The following is a 9,826-nucleotide window of genomic DNA, read 5'->3' as shown; positions in this document are numbered from 1 at the left end:
GGGAAATTGGACATCCCCTTGCAGAAGGGCTGCGGAGAGGTGAGGAGCAAATCGGAGTGCAGTGTAGTTAACGATGAAATATGCAATTTTCCTCTAGTTCTTAAATGCTTCCTCCACCCCACTACCATGATCCCAATTCTACCTTACATATCCGGCTGGACCGTAGGATGTTTTTCCCACATTTGGGAACCCCTTTTTTTATAAGGTTATAGTAAAAGGTGTCTGGTGGCAAACAACAGCCACACTGTCAGTGATTATTCTGGACCTCCGTGTTCAATAAATTCGATTTCTCCTTGAGATACAAGTTTCCTTTTATATTTCTGAGGTAATGTTTTTATCATCTCTGCAGCGTCTGGTGGACCCTGATGCATCATCAGCAAGCCTGGGGCTTGACTGCCAGAGACTACTGTGACATTGCAGAAGAGTGCAGTGGAATTCCTGTTGATCTCAGAGATTCTGATACGTTGGGTTAAGGGTTGTCAGTTCTAGCAGGGAACCTTATTAACAGTGTATGTGGTTTGCTTCCCTGAACCACCATTCTGCCAGGTGCCATTTTACTTCCCATCATGACCCCCTAAGTAGGGGCAGCTTCCTATGCTGAACTTTTAAAAGAGTGTTTAGACCTCTTTGAAGTATATGGGGGAAATGCCAGGAACAAACTGTCAAGGAGGAGAATTTGGATTTGGTTTGTACTTCTTGAGTGAATTTTGTCACTGTGGTTCAGAATTGACTTGATGGCAGTAAGTCTGTTTTCTTCTCAGCTAATTGCTTTTAATTTCAACGCAACTCTTTTACACCCGCACCCCTGTGGTTTAATTCTGATAATTTTAGCAAAATAAAAAGTTATTTTGGCCTTGGAGTATGTCCTTTACTCCTGCCCCCAAATTTTGACCAATACATTTCAGTGCTTATATGGATTTACAGACACTGACCTGGGGCTAGATAATAAGTTTAGCCACATCAGGTTATAATATAGTTACTGTATGCTAACACGGGGCTTTGAGTTTGTCAAGGGAACTCTTAGGAGATAGATGAATAATAAATTCAGCTACACACAAGGGTAAGTAAAAAAGTATGGTTACGAAGCCATAGAAGCCTATTAATGTATTAAAAGTGTGAAGCTCTTGTTTCTTGACATATGCTTCCTCGAAGGGTAAGTCTATACACTCCTGAAGGAGTGTTTCCATCTCTAACTCTTCCCTGAAGAACTCTGTGCTCTCCAGTGTACACCAAACCAAAATGGCAGCTGTAGCATCATTGAAGGCCTCAGCTGTGTTGTGTTCCTTTGAGATGTTCTCTGAGCTTTAGGAGCAAACGGCAGTCTGAAGAGGCAAGATCATGCCTGTAGGATGGATGGGGTAACAATTCTGAACCAAATTCTCATCGGACAGTCCTTGGTTTCCCTCAAAGAATATGCAGGTGCATTGCTTATCTTGATTGGGAGGGGGGGAGCGGAATCTTCAGCATTACTTTTCAGGCCCTTTTGTTATTAGTGTACTTTTCCATCTTCTGAAGCTGTCTGCCTAATAAACTCCTATGATTGTCCTGTGTCCTTCAAGAAATCTCTCCAGGTACCCCCTTTGTGGTGAGGTGGGGCAAGCTATTGGGAGGTTTGAGGAATAGTTAAAGTTGTTGAAGACAAAATGGATTATCTGAAATATAAGCCTTCACCTGATTCACAGTAAAAAGTAAAAAACAACAAAGACTCCTTTGGAATCTAAAAAGAGTCACCATCTTCTGTTGTGCTGACCGATTTGCCTGGCATTGAACTGGCCTCCTGAATCCCTCTGGAAGCCACTATTAGATTTTTTTTAGAATCTCTTACAAGCCTAAGACAGGTGTACTACTAAGAGAACTTGTCTGTAGCCATTCACTGATGACAGAGGTGTCTTTTAACATTTTGGAATAAGCCTGTGCATGACTTACCCTTGTATGTGGTAGATATTGTGATAATTGAGGAAGCATCTAACATTTATCACTATTGCTGAGTAGCAAATAGCTTCCAAACTGCAGCTAAGAGAACTACCATTGTATTTGCTCACAACTCTTGGTCAGCAATTAGCGCAAGGCAGTTCTTCCTCTATGTTGCCTGACTAGAGTTACTAATGTGGCTTCAGTCATCAGGAGGCTTAAGTTGGAACTGGTTGGTCTTCAACCTTCAAATTGGGACACGTCATCTGGGCACCAGATGGCTCATCTTCCAGTGGCTAGGTTAAATTTTCTCACTTGGAAACACTGTGTTCCAAGGGAGTGTGAGCTGCGAAGACTCTTGAGGCCTAGGCTTAGAAGTCACACAGTCCCTGGCTGCGTTCCATTAGTCAAGGCAAGTCACAGGGCCAGCCCAGATCCAAAGAATGAGAAATAGACAGCATTTCTTGATGGGAGATGCTAGCGTATACTGCACAGGGACATGCCTACTACATGAGAATTGTTACAGTCATCTTTGAATCTGCCATGTGTGTCTTTTGTTAGATTCGCCAAATTCCCGTTGTTTTCCATGAATGATGAAGTGAGTGCACTGCTGTGAGGAGTAGTGCTAAGTGCATCCCTGTGTTATCTCTTGGGATAGCATTTCTCTGAGGTGGGTACCATTATCCCCATTTTATAAGTAAGGTAAGCTAGCCTTTGGGAAAGTTCAGTAACCTTACCCTCTCTGGTTATGTTTAATCCCACCCTCAGCTGACAGTGTTATCTCTGAGCCCTGTGCCCATTTGTGAACAAGATGAGGTAGGCACCCTGGTTGCCCCCCCCTCCCCCCACATAGGAAAGTTGTAGTTCTCCAGAAGAAAGCAGGTGAAACCAGTAGATGTTTTGGATGCTCTGTGAGTTACTTTGCACACATGATCGTCCCTTTTCCTCCCAACCAACATTCTCTCAAACCCCAGTTTGGGAAGCACTCTTGTGCTTCTCACCAGTCCACACCAGTCTATTTCCATTTCACCTAATCACTGACTAAGGGAAATAGCTTATTTATACATATTTTTATAAGGTAAAACCAAATTCACTGCCATCGTCGATTCCTGATGCATTGTGGCTCTCTGGGGCAGATAAGAGCTGTCTCTTTGGGCTTCTGAGGCTGTACATCTTCTCCCACAGAGCAGCTTTTGGGTACAAACTTTTGGCTTTGCAGTTGGCACCCCATTACATAACCTACTAATGGTTCTCAACCTAGGGTCGTAACCCCTTTGGGGGTGGAACGATCCTTTCACAAGGGTCGCCCAATTCATAACAGCAAATTTACAGTGATGAATTAGCAATGAAAATAATTTGGTGGTTGGGGGGGTTACCACCACATGAGGAACTTTATTAAAGGATCGCGGCATTAGGAAGGTGGAGAACCACTGTACTATACCATCACAGTTCTCCATTTTTAAAATCATGAATTTGTGTTTTATAGAATAGCTTATGAATTATGATCATTAATTGGTAACTCAGGGTCTCCTATAAGAACATTTTTACCTGTGCATAGGATCCAGTGAAATTTATGTAACTATTGGTGTCTGCACTAAATGCCCCCAAGTTACTCAGAATTTGTTGTTTTTCGCTTGGTACTTAGATGCTTTTATTGTAACCTTACTGATGCGAGGAATTCAAATACCGGTAGTTCATGGAACAATTACATTACCTTTTAATTCCATTGTTTCCATGAGCTTTGTGAGGCCCCTCTATATGTACTTCTCATCAACTATCATGCTGTCCAACATTTCACATTTGCAACAATAGTGAAAACTCTCCAACTGTTTTGCACACTTAACAACATATTTCTGGCAGTAATGAATGCTGAGGGGAGAGGGGAGAGTAAGGTTGACTGTGATAGTTAATTAAGGTTACATGTCAGCTTGACTGGGCTGTGATTCTCAGTGATTTCAGTTATGTCATGAAATTGGTAGTTATGTAATGATATAATCATTCTCCATTTTGTGACCTCATTCATGTACTCTTCTCCATTTGCACAAAAGGCCAGTTTTCACATAATGCCCTAGTCTTTGGAACTTAACCATGTTGATAAATGAGGAGTGGGTATAGTTGAAAAATAAACATTTGAACTTTATAGATCATAGACTGAAAGAATATCTTATATTTATATAGCCTTTGTAATACAAGGGAAACCACCCTTTTTCGGGGGAGGGGTTCTTTTTTATCATTTTATTGAGGGCTCTTACAATGCTCATTGCAATCCATACATCAATTGTAGCAGGCATATTTGTACATATGTTGCCATCATTCTTTTCTAGACAGTTTCTATTGAGCCCTTGGTATCAGCTCCTCTCCCCACTCCTTGTGACTGCTTGTTGATTATAAATTATTATTGTTTTCATATCTCACCTCGACCACTGTCTCCCTTCCCCCATGGTTTTTCGTTGTTCTTCCCCTCTGGCGGGGTTGTGTGTTGATCATTATGATCCGTTCCCCCTTCTCTTCCCACCCACCCCATTCTCCCCATCAGGTATCCCTCTTCCCATTCCTACTCCTGGGTTGTGGAGAAACCACCTTTTAGTGGTAAAATATTGTGTCAGTAGAAAGTGATTTTATATAGAGCATTTTCACATAGCCTATTTGTTTCAGACTCGATTTCTTTGAGGGCAGAAACACCAGTTATTTCCTTCACTTTTAAGCTGAGGAGATACTATAGAGATGTCATTTCCCCCGCAATCTTGGACTTTGGGGAAGAGAACCGCTGTTCTGACTGCATATGCCTTTACTGAGGGCAGTTCTAGAACAGGGGTTGCAAACATCAGAACCTGCTTTCTGATTTCTCAAGGTTTGGGGTTGAATTGGAGATGGATGGACTTGGTGTGGAGTGGTTGGGGCCCTTGCCTTGGACTCCCCCACAGGTAGTCAGGTGAGGAACCCCCGCTTTACCTCACCACTTAGGACTCTGATTAGCTGGTTTTCAAGTATGTGTGGAGCCCTTCAGTCTGCCTTCTTTGTTGTTGTTGTTGTTGTTGTTTTGCTTCCTTCTAATTACCTCTAATTACCACCTCCTGGGGCAGCCTCTCAGCCTTCCAGCCCCTGGATTCTTCTTTTAAATGGTCCCAAATGTTTTTTTTTGGTTTTTTATTACTGTTCTTGTCACCACTACAAGAAGTTTTGAGAAGAGCACTTGACACGTTTAATTAAAGTCTCCGGACAGTGTTCTGTTACTGTACAAAAGAACTGTATGTTAAGTTTCTTGCCACCCCCTTACTCTGAAAGTTGCCTTAACATCCTGCACCATAAATTTGTCTGTGGTCGGAATAAAGGTAGTTCATGTTTGCAGACTGTCTGAAAACAGAGGATCCAAGATTTTCTTTACCTTTTACCATCCTGTTCTAATATTTAACACTAGTTTTAAAATTGTCTATCTTTTAAAAATTTACTTCAGGCGCTGATTTTTACTGCTTCTAACTGCGTTCTGTTCACACAGTCAACAAGTTGTTGTTGTTTTTTCTCTTGCATTTTCAGTTTGTCTCAGGGTTTAATTTTTGGCCAAACATTTTAGACCCTTAGTATCCTTAAGCCTAAGTCTAAACAGTGCTAGTAACGATCGACCTTATCAAATGCATACTTTTAGCTGCCTTGTGCTTTCTCCAGTGGCATTTTGAGGGCTTAAATACTGAGTGCAAAGGTACTGTTCATGTTCTGGCTCATCACATCTTACTGCCCTAAAGCAGCTCTGTGCCTCCTTCTCTGTGCCCCAACCCTGTTGGTGATTTTTCTTGTGGCAGTTAAACCTATAAATCATTTGTAAATTGAAGATAGAAAAGAGACCACTCACCATTACATTAGGATAGCTTAAAAGGAATCATTTGTTCAAATTTACTAGCTTCCAGAAGCTAGTAAAGATGCTTTTGGTTTCTAAGATTCCCTGTTAATATATTTCACCATTACAGCATGTGACTAATGCATGTGTGGCGATTATAGATTATGAGAAAAGCTAGCTCCTGGAAAAGATATTTCAATTTTCTATTTATAAATGGCTGTAAACTAACACATTGTTGTCCTAGTAAACAGTAAGCATGTTCTGGTAGTAGGCAGGTTTCTTGGTGTGTCTGATTTCATGAGCTAATGGCCAGCAATGATAAGCTTTCTTTTCCTTAGATCTTGTGTCAAGTATTAATCAGCTGTAGACTCGAAAGTTTTTATTGGCCAGCATTTGTAGTGGAACAAACACCAGTCTATCTGTAGTCTTAGCCATATAGCTGCATATAATATCGTCTGCATGGTATTCTTACAAAGGGGAAACAGTTCCATTGTTTTTCATTTGTATTTTAGTATTTTGCAGTGTGAATGTTGTGAATAGTAAATTTTGACCTGGAGGAGTATACATTATCTCAAGATTGTAGTGAGTTATATGTTCTCATTTTTAACCTTTTGAATATTTTCTTTTTTTTTAAAGTCCACAAATTAGAAAAATAGATCGCATTACTTGCAAATCTTAAAATGCAGCTAAGAATCATTTGGATTTTGAATGCCAAGAATTACATATATTTTGTTGAATCTAAAACTGATGATCTGGTCTTGAAACCTTCCCCCAATTCGCAATTAAAAACCTTTAAAAATGGTTTAGGTTCTTTTGGAAAATTGGAATGTCTGAGTGCTTATAGAATTTTTAAAAATGTTTAGTAATTTTTTTCTGATTACAAATAGCATATGCTTGTAGAAAATCAGGCATTTTTAGAAATGCACACACAATAAAAGCTACTTATACTTTTACTACCTAAAGACTACCTTTTTAACATTTGATGTATATTCATCCGGTTGCTTTATCAAGTTTCCCAATAACATAGTCTTGGAAATGAATGTTTGGCTATTAGGGTAAAGAGTGGAAGAAATGAACACATAGTGTGACTCAGCTTTTAGTAATCCCTGCACCTTTCAGACTGCCTGGTAGGTGTTGCCTCCATGCTGAGGAGAGGGCCATCCCCTGCATGGTGGAGAAAAGAGCTGCCTTGCCCTTTGGGTAGCTTTGGCTGACATGTAGCAAAGATAGCATCTTTTCCGCAGTCTATCTGCTCACGTTTTTATTTTAACATTTTCTGTCAGCTCCAAATGCTTGCTGGTTGCAGTAGGAGGTATTTAGAATCCTCATTGCAGTCGCTTGTAGACACAAGCTGCATAAGTTCTCAGCACCCAGATGAACTCTAAAAAAGAAAAAGAACCCTTTAAATCAGCCTGTTCAAAAGGGTGCGCCAACACTGAGCAGTAGTGCAGTCTCTAGATTGTGCCGAGTGACGGCAAGGTGGAGTCATTAGAGACACCCGGGTGTCTTCAGTTAACATCCAACCCTCATGCCCACCCCCACCATCCAGGTTCCTTGGTAAGAAAAAGATCCAGAGAAGTTCAGTGCAAATTATGGTATAAACAGATGTCAGTTCTCTCCTGTGGAACAGAAAAGTGCTAATCTGGTCAGATCTGTTAAAGAGGCAGGGAAGGCTGAACACAGCCCCCAATTTTTATCCTGATCATCTTTTGTCTTAGTTCAGAAGAAAGATTTATCTTGGAATGAAAGAGAGAACGAAGGCAGATTGAGCAGGTGGCTCATAATACGAGATCATTGGCTCTCTCTCTGTCTGCCTTGGCTGGAGGTAAGCAGACCCTCCGGCTTGAGAAACTAACGAAGTGAAGTAACAGAGGTCCAGACAGTGATCCAACTGCTTGGTTTGGATTCAGTGTGAAAATACAATGCTGACTTTGATTCCTTGCCCTCAATGAAAGGAAACCCATGGAGGAGGAGGAGGGCATGGCGTCTTGTTGTAAATGTCTTATTCTTGACATGTAACAGAGAAGGGTTATGTGTTGGCCCCTCACTCTGCAGCTGCCCTTCAGGAGCATCGTCCTGTATTCTCCCTACTGACCAGCTTAAAAGGTGTCACTTCTGCCTGACAATTGAAAGAGCTTGCATGCGATGCTTGGTGGGAAGGGATTACTTTGGAAGACGAATAACCATGGTGGTAATTGTAACAGGGAAAGGAGGGAGACTGATGATTTTGTCTATGATTTGAATTTCTAGGTCGAAGGTCCTTAGCCATGTATTTTAGTCAGGGTCTCACAGGGAACAGAGCCCAACTCAGGTGGTTCAAAGAGCCTTAAATGGAAAGACTGTTTTCTTTCTGAGGGGTTGTCAGAGTACTGGATAACATGCAGTTTTTGAAGCACCTAGAAACAAAGAAAGGCCATTATCAATGCTAGGTCAGAAGAAACAAAGAGAAGAAATAGTGTTATAGTGAGCTAGGCTCCAGCTCTGGAGGAGAGGTCATCTGACTGGAGCTGTAGCCCTGGGAGGGATTTGGCCATTGCCAGAAAATGCAGCCCAGAGCTGGGAGGGAGCAGCTAAGAAGAACCCCCGCCTCTACGCCACCCCACTATCTTTTTCCTCTTTTTGTTCTCCTTCTAGTGCTTCCCCCTGGCCAGACCCTTTGGACGCCTGCCAGCAAGGAGTTTCTAGAGGCCACCTGTTGGGGACAAATAAAAGGACCCAGAATTATGGAAAATTATTCTAGGGGTAGAATGAGAGGCAAACAGAAAATTATCAGCCTTTCCTAGTCAGTCAGTCAGTCAGTCAGTCAGTCAGTCAGTCAGTCAGTCAAATAAAAGGACCCAGAATTATGGAAAAGTATTCTAGGTGTAGAATGAGAAGCAAACAGAAAATTATCAGCCTTTCCTAATCAGTCAGTCAGTCCAGTCCAGTCCAGTCTAGTCCCGTCCCGTCCAGTCCAGTCCCGTCAGTCAGTCAGTCAGTCAGTCAGTCAGTCACTTAACTTCCCCACCCACCCACTTCTATTTAGCACAGTCCAAGTAAACTTAACCACTTAGGGACGGTCATATTTTACACCAGAGCAATCAAGTCCTCTGCCATCCATGCTTTAGAGATTGGTTTGGCAGTGGGTACATTGCCCAACCTGAACTAAAGAGAGTTTTACTTTGGGGTTGACAGACCTACCAGGAAGGTACATGGGGTGGCCTGAGCACCCACCTTGCTAAGGTCAATGTGAGAACAGAATCAGGATGAACACTAACAACAAGCCGTGCTCAGAGATAGAGGGAGAGCTAATGTTAATGGCATGGTTAATAATCCCTGAGTATATCCTAAACTTGTCATTTGTGTCAGTCAGTTGCCTCCTTCCCAGCACACATTTTTTTAAAGGTATCTGAATTGAGAGTTTGTCACAGCCAAGGAACCCTTGTGAATATACTATCTCCCTCTAGGACAGTGTCAACTTGACCCTGTGCAGTCCTGAGGATGTTACTCTTCACAGGAGTAGAAAGCCTGCCTTTTCCCCAATGAACAACTGGTGCATTCGAACTGCTGCTGACCGTTCAGTTAGCAGCCCAACTCATAACCATTATACCATCAGGGCTCCTGTTCTAATGCAGGTGGCAAAGGAAAATAATGACTTTTCTGCCATTTTATCATCAGTGAATGTGAGCCCCTCAAACCACATCCACTGCTGCCAAGTCCATTCCAAGACATAGGGACCCTACAGGGCAGACTAGAACTTCCCCATAGAGGTCTGTGACTGTACATCTTTATGGGAACAGACAGCCTCATCTTTCTCCTGGGGAGGGGTTGGTGGGATTGAGTTGCTGAACTTCTAGTTAGCAGTCCAATGTAGAACTCACTGTGCCACCTGGGCTCCTGTGACTGTGAGCATATGGAGAAAAATACAGAAGTCACACTTACTGGGTGTGTCAATAAATAGGGAGAATGACAACATTACTTCAAAGTGACTGTAAGGACGAAATTACAGGATACCTTAAAAACAACTTATCCTCATCTTCCCAAATCTCAAAATAAGCCATAAAGTATGTGAACTATTGATTATGACTCAGTTCTTTTTTTTTT

General features: G+C 41.9%; 1 pseudogene; it reads right to left on the bottom strand.

Moving 5' to 3' along the window:
- Positions 1 to 254: 254 nt before the first annotated feature.
- On the bottom strand, positions 255 to 568 carry LOC101640043 (annotated as a pseudogene).
- Positions 569 to 9,826: the final 9,258 nt, after the last annotated feature.

The sequence above is a fragment of the Echinops telfairi genome, unplaced genomic scaffold (genome assembly GCF_000313985.2).
Source record: "Echinops telfairi isolate 266 unplaced genomic scaffold, ASM31398v2 ScPeMD7_31;HRSCAF=116, whole genome shotgun sequence".
Lineage (NCBI taxonomy): Eukaryota > Metazoa > Chordata > Mammalia > Afrosoricida > Tenrecidae > Echinops > Echinops telfairi.
The sequence above is the reverse complement of the archived record's forward strand: the minus strand, read 5'-3'. Positions and strand labels throughout refer to the sequence as shown.